Below are 12,596 nucleotides of genomic sequence, written 5' to 3'. Positions count from 1 at the left end.
AAACCTATGTGCACGTGTGGAATAATGAATGATAAAATGTATTCCTAGTCATGCCTCTAAGACTAGCTCAAGTATTGCATGATGATTATGTTTTCCCAATCATGGGCATGTCTATGCCAGCAACCTTGAGGGCACAATGTTAGAAGAACATTTGTGTTGAATCGACCCGAATTGATGTTATGCTATGAGATACATTCGTCACAAGTTTATGGTTAGTAACACAGAGATGGTAAATGTTTGCATAATTCCTTAGACCATGAGAGTATTGAGTTTCTTCATACTTGCTTCATGAACTTTGGGGTTTGTTAAACGTCATCCATAAATGGGTGGCTATTACGGCGGCTTACGGGTTCATGGAAAAGTGTGTCAAGTAACTTGATAGCTCAAGATTGGGATTTGCTCCTCCGACGATGGAGAGATATTCTCGGGCCCTCTCGGTATTACGGTATCCATCATCGTCTGGCCAGACACAGTGTGATTTGATCACTGGGATGCCGGAACACGGAAACGAGAAAAGAGAACAAAACCGGTAACGAGGTAACTTGCATGGTGGACAAATTGTTCGTCCATGGGGATGCAATAAATCTCACCTCGGGTGTTTGTGACATATCGCGAAGCAACAGGAATAGCTCACTGCAACTGGAGGTTCACTCGAATATTTATTCGTGTGCGTATAGGGGTCAATATGGGTGTCCACGGCTCCGATGTTGATCATTGATCGGAAGGGGTTCCGTGTCATGTATATATTCACCGAACCTATAGGGTCACACGCTTAAGGGTCATCTATCCGCTGAATACTAGACAGGGAGTCTGAGAGAAAAATACCAAAAAAGTTTCGGACACCGGAAAGGTTTCGGACAGCGGAAAAGTTCTGCAGAGAGAGGTCATCGAATGAGTTTCGGTGAAACCGAAAAGTTTTTTCGGGATATACTATTAAGTCAAATTGGTTTCGGCACATGCCTGATAATTCTTGGAGGGTGCCAGAGTCATTCTGGAAACTTTCTGGAATTTTCCAGGATAAAAGCTGGATATGCTCCGGAGCTACCGGAACCACTTCAGATGCTTTTCGCAGATGAAAATCACTAATCCAGAATTGTTTCGGAACGTGTTGAAAATTATTTTAGTGGGTACTGGTAATGTTCTAAGGCCACATAAATATTTTCAGTTCGAACGGACGCTGAAAAATGTCATCGAATAGTGAAAGTGCTTTTTGGGATATTTATGGAAAGCCACCTTTTGGGGCTTTTCCAAAAAGGCTTCTAGAAAGACTTGGGGATCAAGGAACCCCCTTTGGGGGCCCCCATGAAGGTGGGACGTTGGAGGGTGCAGCTCCTCCATGGGGCTCCACTTGTCATCCCTTTATGCCCGCCCTTTATGTGTGACCACTAGTAGAAAAAGGGTCATTTGTCCCGGTTCATAAGGGCTTTTAGTCCCGGTTATGGAACCGGGACTAAAGGGTCGTTACTAAAGCCTCCCCCCTTTAGTCCCGGTTCTTACACGAACCGGGACTAAAGGCCGTCCACGTGGCCGCTGTCTAGAGGTCCACCTTTAGTCCCGGTTGTTAACACCAACCGGTACTAAAGGTATTTTTACGGAAAAAAATGAATTTAAAAAAAATGAATTTTTTTTTAATTTTTTCGGTTTTCAAATTTCTGAATTATTTTCCAATTTAATCTCTAATCACACCTCATCACTGCTCAATTTAACCTCTAATCTCTAATCACCCATCATCATTCCAAATCATCTAACTTCCCGGCCGGTCACCCATCCTCTGACTACTCCAGCCTGAGCACCCTTAACTTTCGGGTTCTATTACCCCTCGTTTCTAAGTCTCCACTTGTTGTTTTCCTAACAATAGTAAGATGTCAATCCTATTAACCCTCAGGAGTTTAGCTTGAGCATGAAGTCACACGTTTCACTGTTTCAGTTTGAAACTATTATTCTAAAAAACAATAATTATTTAGTAACACTAATATTTCTTCAATAAGTAGTTTGACCATAGTTTGACCATAGTTTGACCAGATTTGACCAAAATTCAAAAAATTGAAATAATTATTTAGTAACACTAATATTCTTGAATAATTATGTAGTAACACTAATATTTCTTGTATAAGTAGTTTGACCACAGTTTGACCAGATTTGACTATAGTTTGACCAGATTTGGCCAAAATTCTAACAAACTGTAATAATTATTTAGTAACACTAATATTATTGAATAATTATTTAGTAACACTAATACTTCTCTAATAAGTAGTTTGACCAAAGTTTGACCTGATTTACCAAAAATTAAAAAAAAATTGAAATTTGAGCATAACTTTTTTTCCTTTTAGAATTTAAGGATTCTAAAAAATTGCAAACAGGCCGTAGGCTATCAAAATCGGATGCGGATTTTTGTGCTGAACATTTTGATATATTATACGTTTTTTTCTGACATTGTATGCAAAAGTTATAGCCGTTTTACATTTTCCCTACACTTTTTGCAAAACATGTCCAAATTTAAGTTTTTAAATTTTTCTAACTAGTACATGTAGTAACATAACTACATCTGGAAGGATTTTAATTTTTGAAGTTTTTATCATTTTCTTTTGCTTTTTACAAAACTGAAAAGGCGATCCACGGGGTGGGGGTAGAGTTTGAAAATGGGACCTTTAGTACCGGTTCGTGCCATGAACCGGTACTAATGCCTCAAACCCCTTTAGTACCGGTTGGTGGCTCAAACCGGGATTAAAGGTCTAACCTTTAGTACTGGTTGGTGCCACGAACCGGTACTAATGGGCATCGCACCCTTTAGTCCCGGTTCGTGGCACCAGCCGGGACTAAAGGTCCCATTTGAATCGGGACTAATGCCTGTACGGTGCCCTAGCCGCTCGAACCGGGACTAATGCTCATATTAGTCCCGGTTCATAATGCAATCGGGATTAATGCTCTTTTCTGGCCGAACCAAAGCCCTGTTTTCTACTAGTGGACATAAAGTGTGGGCATTTTTGGTTTTTCATGTGTCCCCTACCCCTTGGGTTTTCCTATAAATAGAGGTGGAGAGGCACTATCCACACTCACTCTTTCTCACATACAAGTGCCATTGCAATGATCTGGCTTCTCTCTCTCCCTGCGAAATAGTTTCGTAGAGCCGAAAGGTTGTTTGGGTTCCGGTGGGAACTAGTTCTGGACGGCGAAGCCCTGCGGGATAGATGACACCGTATGTGTGCAACTCTGTAGAGAGATCGTAGTTTCGGTCTTAGTTCGTGAGTGCCTCCCGAAGGGCTGTCGGTGTGACCGTCCGAGTTTCAAAGGTCCTCCCGAAGGGTTGTCCGATTGACCGTCCGAGTTTCGAAGGTCCTCCCGAAGGGCTGTCCGCGACACCGTCCGGGAGACTGTCCGACCACCTCCCGGAGGGCTGTCCGAGGGGTAGATGAGGGTATACATCCTCGCGGTTGGGAGGTTGTAAATCCTAGCTGCGGGGATCTGCACCGCCTATCGTCATCGACTCTACTTCCCGCTGCGCTACGAGTCGGTAACGAAAAAGATCAAACCTTGTATGCAGTCTCCATAATAGTCCTAAGATGGTGCGTAAGTCGGAAATTTATTGTTTTCTACTACGTTACCCTACACTTCTCTGTAACATCGAGGTAATGTTGACCTGCTGACATGATGTCAATCACGGTGGCATGGTGATTGAGACCGTGGTTGTAGTCATCTCAAGGTAGTGGACTAGGACTCAGCGCGGGTGACCGGGGTCTTGCACGCACGGTGCGGGCGTTTGGTTTGATGGTCGGCCGTTGTGTTCGGATGTGCTAGATACTCTAATGCGATAGTCTAGCCACACGGGGTGCTTTCGGATGTACCGTGCGGCTCACATTTTACTTCTGGTTTGGCTCTACCCGGCTGCCCGAAGGGCATCTCAACCTGATGTGCATTGGACTGCTCACAGGTACACCATCCTGGCCGAAAACAGAAAGGAAAATAAATATGTAACGTCACTAACCCACCCCCTCTTCATATGACAGTAATAATTACCGGCGAATGGATTCCACGTACATCAATTGTCTTAGACGTCTCCTTAATTTGCGCCGGCACCGCTGGTATCTTATCTTATATATTTACTAATTGGAGGCATCATACAAGACTCCATGTTAATCCACATTATTAAAATTAATTACATCGTTGATCTATATGATTGATCTATTTTAACCCCACGATTTATGTTACTCTTAAGGTGGAAAAACTACGCGTAACAAAGTCCAATGCAGAATTAACTTACACGACTTGCTATTAAAAAAAATTCCAAATCAAAACTAACTTGCACGTCTTGCTATTGTTAAAAAAATATACGTCATGCTCCCTACAGCCGTTTTTGATGAGTAGTCGATGGGAAACTCGACCCCAAACTCTCAGGACTCCTCCCTTTCAACGCTTACCAACCTCTAACGACTCCAACGCCTCCCTATGTCTCATGACTCCTCCCTTTAAACTCTAGGTCTGAAAAAAAATACGTGTCATGGCCGCCGCGTGCCTCCTGTTCTTCCATGGCCCCAGGAGGAAGTTTGATCCAGAATAATATTCAGTCCCTCCTCAAGGCCGTCATGTCCCGTCCTGTTCTTCCATGGCCCCAACAGGATATTTGGTCGTGCCCTCCTCAAGGTCTATCAGATGGTCCGGGCAGCAAGCAACTTATACTAGGATTCTACTATGCCGTTGGTCGGCTGGTGGACTGCATGATGCGGACATGGGTTGGAAGACCTCCGTTTAGGGCTGGACGCAACGTCTTAATTCTGTTGACATAGAAGTATACGATCAAGCGTTGGAAGCAGGCTGTTGGATACGATTCAGTCCAAGGCTAGCTAGATTTCGACCGGCCAGAAGCACATGCACATACTACTGGTCTACAGTCTGGGCTAATCAATTTCCTCGGTGAGATCGGCTAATGCTAACATGCAGGATGACTAAACGCCGGGGTACAGTCACGCTCAGCCTCAGAGTTGCTAAGGGTGTACTGCAAAGTGGTCGTTCAAATTCAGAGTATGGCCTCTGTTTTCTCACCTTCTGTTCCTTTGTGTGCTAACTGCGTGTATAGGATAGTTATCGACAGTATGATACAAAAGAATTACGTGTAATATGATCGCTATGTATAACTTTGGGTATTACAAGAATTAGTGTATGTTATACCGTCCTATCAATTTTCATCATATTTGTTCAACCTACACCCATGCGCCGTACCAGCCATCAGGCTATCCTTCAAAGGAAGATTAACAACAGGTTTTACGCGGTATGTACACACCCAACCCAAATCCATCTATCAATCAAAGCTCTATGGCACATGTTAGCCATTGCCGTGCCATCTTGCACCGCACTCAGTCGGTGAGTTCCTAATGGAGACTAGTAGAATGCCCGTGCGTTGCTACGGGCTACTGTGCATATAAATAAATCAAACATAGACATCAAACTGGGCGCCCAGCAGGCTTCCAAAAATTCATCCATGTGGACAGTCCGAACTCCCCCGAATAATGGCAGCAACAATACCATAGAGCAAAGAATCTCATCTCTCTCACACGCACTCTTTTTTTGTCAAACATCTCTCTCCCATTGGGATCTCTCTCACACACACTCCCTTCTCTATGTATCAGTAGCAGCGGCATGAACATCAACAGTAGTGTAGCAGCAGCGGCACGAATATCAACAGTAGTGTAGTAGCAATGCCGCCGCTATGCACGAGCCATCTCCCCTGCCCTTCCCCGCTCGAGCGACGCTATCCCCTACCTTTCCCGCCACATTTGCTTGGCACTATGCTCCCTCTTCCTTCCCTTCTATCTGGCTCATAAATAATAGCAAAGGATATAAGATTTAGAATGCTTAAGGTCTGAAATACTTTAATATCTACCAACTGGAGGCACAGATAACTACATTTAAAAGCAAGCACAGATAACTACATTTAAAAGCAGGAACATATGCTATCTTCATTAGTAAATAAAGAGTAAAAAAGCAAAGGACCGAAACCAAATAATTAGGCATGAATGTTATAGGTCATTTACAGGCACGATGGAAATGTTGCAAACCATTGTACTGCTACCACTTACAAAAAATTAACAACAATTCTCAACTCTGCCAGCATGCAGTACATTTATTACTATAGGACACTGGATACAAATTTCTTTGTAAAGGGTTTCATACACTCTTGTTAATGTGTAAGTACATCAAACATGTTCGAACAAGCAGGAATGATGAGGTAAAATTAAACCATAGATATCAGGCTACCAACTCCCATTTAATAGTAGAGATAATTCTGGTGCACATGATATGGTGTCATTATTTGTTTACCCGTTAAAACGCTTTTCCTGTTGTTCCTCCTCTATCCACTATCTCCCCCTCTCTTATCCAAACTTATCACCACTATCAGTGGTGCATCCAGCTCTGACCACACCGGCAATATACATTAGACAGATTCACTCAAGCAAACAAACAAATTTGGTTTCTAAATAACACTACTTATTGGGAATGTTGTCTGTATGTTCCATTTTAACCAGGAAGAAGTGATATGTTGTTGTCTTAAATCCACATTACCCTACAAGCACTAACCACATAATTTGTGGGTTCCTTTCCCATAGGATCATTACTTTCTCAAAGGATCAATTAGATATATGTAGTATCTTACAACTAAGAATGAAAAAGTTAGGGTAAGCGACAACGAAACAAGTTGAAACACGAAGTCAACTGGTAATCTACATCGAAGACCACACCAGGATTTCGGGGGGGGGGGGGGGGGGGACGCATCAAGAGTTGGTAAAGCAAGACACCATTTTATTTCAGATTGAGCCTCATAATAGAATTTATAAAACTTCCATGAAACTTGAAGCATTGTATGCTCTTGTCCACGAAGAGAGATATAGCCTTATAGCACCAGCATGCCTATCTATGTTACTCCTCAAGCCAAACTATAGAACTTTTATCTGTCGACAACCTGTCCAAAGACACTGGCTAATTACATTAAGCCTTCCTCTTCGGTCTTCTCATCGACGCGACCATCGTCGACATTGCCCACCATATGCTTGCTCGCATCTACTTGGTCCTTGTCAAGTACATCCACGCTTCCAACTCTCACCTCATCACCATGCTCGCTGATGCATATGTCAAGTCCAGCCTCGTCACACATGTGGGTGTACTATTTTCGTCTGACACATGAATGGCCATTGCCACACCCGCCCTTCTTGTTTGTTACGCTCCTACTAACGTCGCCGCCGTGTGCGTCCTTATCCTGAGAAAAATACATTCAGAACATTATAAAAAATAAAAATCATAATATTTAAATATATTTTTTGTGTCAATGGAAGATGCGGTTCTGCACCTTCACTTCATTATCAGAAGAGTCAAAAGTTAGGATTTAATATATTCCCTCCGTCTCAAAATTCTTGTCTTAGATTTGTCTAGATACAGATGAACCTAAAATGTGACTTGATACATCCGTATTTAGACAAATCTAAGACAATCCTCGCGGGCGCGCGTAATTTATAATATTTAAAAAAACAAATCTAAGACAAGAATTTTGGGACAGAGGGAGTAGCTTTCAACAGGAATAATGTGTACTATAATCAAGCATGGGCTAGGTTATCAATGAGAAAGCATAATACAGAAGCAAGCTGAAGCTACCCACTCTTAGGTTTATAGTGTATACTGCATACTACAGAAGCATAATTTTTTGAGATTAACGCTACAACTTTGTCATGCATCAGGGTATCTTTGTTTTGAAAAGAACACATCCTGAATGTGGCTGGTAACATGTGCTCATTGTTCCGGGTGTGTCGAGATCTGCAAGTATTAGCACAAGAAACTCTTCAGTTGTACCACAATCTACCAATGCCTGAAACAAATAGAATTATTGAAATGGCCTACTCATCAAATTATTACCCAGAGTATATAACTTATTTTTCAAGTAAATAAGATCGCGTGTGAAAAGAGATATGTCCAAGCTTTCCTTATAGACTACTACAGGAAACTTAGCTCTCTCAGGAGATGAACCTATGATGAAAAGTTCATACCGATCATGTACATGAAAGCATTGACTATAGCCACTCCTGAAATGTAGTTTAGAAAAATAATGCAGACCAAAAAAAACATGGTGAGCGAGTGAAAGACCGAACTTACCTTTACCAAGATTTCCGCATCTGCCAAAAAAATTCCAACACTGACTTTTATCCAAGCGCTGCTCTGGCTTTTTTCCTTCATACATATCACCCTGCAATGAAACATATCACATTAAAAATACTTAGAGGTATCCTGAAAAATAAAATGATAGCAATTAGTAGTATTCACTAAATGAACAATGAGATTTTTGGAAAATACATTGTAGTAACATATTAACATTTTTGTAGTACCATAAGAACATATTAAATTAGGCCAAGCTCTGGAAACGCCCATTCTTTTCATGTTATTATTCATATAATGGGATTTCAAAAGAAGAGCGAGAGAGAAGGGAACATGATGGAATTATTAGTATGCTTTCCATGTTACAAGCACATGCTTATAGAAGAACTCATTTCTGAATCTATCATAGATTCATAGTATGTCCTAGCTCTGTTGCTACAAAATGTGGGTGCATTATAGTTAGCATGGAAGAACACCGTCTGGTAACATCACGATGCCAAAATGTAGTGCAAGATGATGAATCGACTTGAATTAACTGTCCTCTGTAATCTTTTGGTGATAAGATGCATTGCTCTATCTATTATATCTCGTATTCTTCATGTTCTTTGAGCCATCAGTAGAGAAGGCAAAATAATTTCAATAGATCCAAACATAAACTCCTGATGCTGCTCTCTGATCAAGTTCATTTGGAATTTCTACCAAAAAAATGTTCCCTGTTCAAAGAGATGCTTGACACAACTTGGTTTGATTTAATATAACCATCAGAGTGTGAGTGACGAACCTGCATGCTCTCAGCTCTCAGGTCCATGTCAGAACTTGCATGTTCCTATACAAAGCTGGGGGCAGCAACACCTTCCCAATGAGGAGTAGAGGCAAATCTGTGACCGATTGCGCCTCACAGACTCAAGGTTTCTGTAAACTGCTTAAATTATTCAGAGCATGATGACGGGGATGATATCCCATATATCTTTTGCGTACTGTGTATCATACGGTCACTGCTGAACTTGGGGGAACCAGCTGTGTTGAGCATAGACGTTTTTGTCCAAAGCTGCAGGTAGAGACGGATATGATGTGATTAGGAGGATCAAACACTCCGAGTGACTATCTACCAGTCTATCTGTCTATGTGGAGTTAGTAATGAAATAACAAACTGAAAATGTTAATCACACGTGAAACAGAGTGGAAAAATCCACGATAACGGAATAATGTTCAGAAATGAAAATCAGTTTTCTGAAGTTATTTTTGGACTGGAATGCATAGAACGACTTTCCTGAAGCTAGGTTCATCAAAGCTCATATATCAACAGCCAACATATGAGTAATTATAGCACATCTAGCACATATATTCTCTAATTGGCTATGATGTTCTTCCAACATACTGATAAACAATTCAGCGTGAAATAAGAAATATTCCTAACAATCAGTGAAGTCGTTCATAGTGAAACGCTGAAGTACCATTGGGTAAAACTTGCACAGAGGCATAGGCATATAACTGTCATGTTCAAATGCATTGAAACCTAACGAATCTAAATCTAACAATGTCATTCTTGTGAAATATCATCCAAAAATAGTTAATATAATAGAGAAGAGAAGTAGACACACTGAGCAAAACATGAGAAATATTTTGCTTTTCGTTAATACAATGATCGAGATACAAATGCAATGATTAGAGGGGACACAAAAAAGGCCTTGGCATTAACTCACATGAAGTGAAATAAATAACAGGTTTGTGGTAACACTCCAGTCTGATGCACAAGAACTCTGAATAAAGCATCACCAGATCGAGAAATACTTGGTTGTATAGTCCCATGCATGAACATTTCTACACTTTCAAGTTTTTGGATCAACGACACTAAATAAACAGAGCATCTAACAAAAGCATTATGTCACGAAAGCATTTCCCATGTCTTTTGTTATTAGGTCTATACAGGATAGTATTAGGCCAAAAAAGTGAAAGAGTAATGAGAAGGTCTAGCAAGTATATATATACTTTTGCTAAGCTGCCAATCTATGGTTACAGAGAAGATCCTAGAACTGTAGAGTCAACTCACAGAAAAGGGAGCCAAACAGGGAAAGCCATCAGAGACAAATAGTCCTTAAATCATCCTTCAGATAGCAATGTTGGAATTGATATATATATATATATTGTAATAATTTCCTTTAAACTGCAGCTTTTTAAAATGAGCTCATTTATTGTCGGCTTCGTCATATTTAGGTGCAGTCGAAAGAGAATCCAACTCAAAAGCTAGCAAAGCTCCATCCTGGATACGACAGAGTACGGGCATATTTAAGCATTGACTGCTTGATCAGTTGTGGCTTGTTAAATATTAATTGTACCTAGTTAAATAGTAATTGTCCCTACTTACATGGTATAAGGAACACTTTCTCAACAAATGCAATGTACTCCCTCCGTTCTAAAATAGATGACCCAACTTTGTACTAAAATTAGTACAAAGTTGGGTCATCTATTTTGGAACGGAGGGAGTACACAACAAAAAGGAAGCGAAGTACGTACCATTATGCATCTGAACCATATTGACTACTGATGTAACCTGTGTTGATGAATCTGAAAAGGCTGCGACTTGCTCGGAAATTCAAAGTGTGTCATAACAAGCTTGACGGTCGGCCGCACACACTCTCGAAGGCGACCAGGGAGAGGTGGATGCAGGTGATGCCGCCGCCAGCGACGCCAAAAGCTCCAGCATGTGTCGCTAGTTGTCGCACCTGACCTCAAGGACCTACAACACATCAACCCGCAACATATACTCAAATCAGTAAATGACAGATCAAGAGTCCCGCACGAGTGACATCAAGAATCAGTGGTGATGGAGAGTATGCATGTCCAGTTTGGGTGGATGCAGCTTCCAGGACGATAAAGATCGTGTGGGTCACTAATATCAAGTTCATCAATCAAACATGCATCAAGTGAGCGAGTTTCAGATCATCTAATCACTTACAAAGAGAACTCTGTCATGTGACTGAATACCACGTCTCAAAGATGACCATGTGGGTTGAGGCACAAGCAAGGGTGAAGGCACCATTGTTTAGACCATGCTGTGACAAAAAGAGTGATGGGAAATTAGGAGCACAAGCAAAGGTGTTTGGCTAAATTCATGAAATCAATCCAAATCACAGAGTGGGGAAATTAATCTGACCTTGTCAAGGAAGATATTTACGTAATGGAACTAATATAATTAATTTTCAAAGCGAAATAGCCAAATCCTAGACTACTTTCATCAACCACATCAAGAACTGTATGTTTGCATGAGCACATAGGAAGGGGATGCCGTACCTTGTAAGGGAAGAGCAACAAACCGACAAGTTGTCGGCCAATCTAGCAAGGAGCTAGCGAAGGGATTTCTCCCGGAGACAGAGCAGCAGAAGGTCAGCAGGTACCCAAGCCAATGGATGCGATGGGTGGATGCATTTATCATATCTGAGGGGCAACAGGGAACCCGGCGATGGTGCATCTGGACGTGCGAGAGCAAGCCACACAGGAGCCTGGTGACGAGCCAAGGGCAACCACAGCGCGGGCCAGGGCCGACAGAGCACAGCGGCTGGCACACGCAGATCCGCGGAACTCCGGGCAGAGCGTCGCCACCGGCGCCCCCCGTGGAGTCAAGCGGGAGTGGGGGAAGCGGGCGGTGGAGGAGGGCGCTGGGGTTGGGGTCGCGGTCGGACGAAAGGACAGATCCGGCGATGATGTAGCCGTCGCGCGCGACCTGATCTGTGCGCCGCAAGCAGGCCCAACGGCGGTCATCGACTGCCGCGCAGATCAAGCTGGCCGCTGGTGGGATGCCAGCTGATGGCCACCATGAGCGAAGGTGAAGATCGGATTGAGGGGCGGAGAAGCTCGCGCGAACGGACTTGGATTCCGACGGGAGACGCGTCCCTGCTTTGAGGAGCCGCCTTCGCCACCGCCGGCGGCGGCGGCGCGGTTGTGGTGGGGTCTGTGGCGGCTAGGGTTGGGGGGGCGCCCCGGTGTCGCCCTAGGAGGAGACCGACGCGGCAGCGAGCTCACGCAAGGTCCTCTCCAGACTGATTTGCAATCTTGCAGCAGCGGCGGCTGCGTCAGTGCGTCAGGAAGATCGAGGGGATCGAGAGGAGCGGAGTCGTAGGTTTTTCTTTGTTTCGGTGTTGGGTGCGTTTTTTTTCGTGCGAGGGAGAGGGCAGACAAAAAAAACCGGACAAAAATGGTGGGACGAAAATTAACCGACAAAGACTACCAACTGAGACATTAGGAGTAGAGATAATTTGGTGCACCCGTGCCGCTAAGCCAGCAAAAAGTCAGATCCATCCAAGGACGTGACCATGAAGCGCTAAGAAAAAGCCTCGGCTGGCAGCAACTGCGTAGGGCGGACATGAAAGGTATTGTTCGCTATGTTTGTTCTGTAAATTCTCCCATATTTTCTATCCCTTCGGTTATTTTGTTTTGTCCTTAAAAGCTAAAAGTATGTGCCGTGC

The 12,596-nt window shown here is 42.8% G+C and overlaps 1 long non-coding RNA gene across 6 annotated transcripts; it reads right to left on the bottom strand.

Moving 5' to 3' along the window:
• Positions 1-6,771: 6,771 nt before the first annotated feature.
• On the bottom strand, positions 6,772-12,245 carry LOC123080568 (uncharacterized). Of its 6 annotated transcripts, none has more exons than XR_006438483.1 (7): positions 11,425-12,243; positions 11,090-11,186; positions 10,648-10,870; positions 9,837-9,954; positions 8,915-9,181; positions 8,134-8,224; positions 6,772-7,246 (listed from the first exon to the last, which is right to left on the bottom strand). It is a non-coding gene; the product is annotated as an uncharacterized lncRNA (long non-coding RNA). The 6 variants fall into 6 exon arrangements; XR_006438482.1 differs by lacking the exon at positions 9,837-9,954 and adding an exon at positions 7,643-7,797 and having other exon boundaries at positions 11,425-12,239; XR_006438478.1 differs by having other exon boundaries at positions 8,915-9,954; positions 11,425-12,245.
• Positions 12,246-12,596: the final 351 nt, after the last annotated feature.

The sequence above is a fragment of the Triticum aestivum genome, chromosome 3D, assembly GCF_018294505.1.
Source record: "Triticum aestivum cultivar Chinese Spring chromosome 3D, IWGSC CS RefSeq v2.1, whole genome shotgun sequence".
NCBI classification, from domain to species: domain Eukaryota; kingdom Viridiplantae; phylum Streptophyta; class Magnoliopsida; order Poales; family Poaceae; genus Triticum; species Triticum aestivum.
The sequence above is the reverse complement of the archived record's forward strand: the minus strand, read 5'-3'. Positions and strand labels throughout refer to the sequence as shown.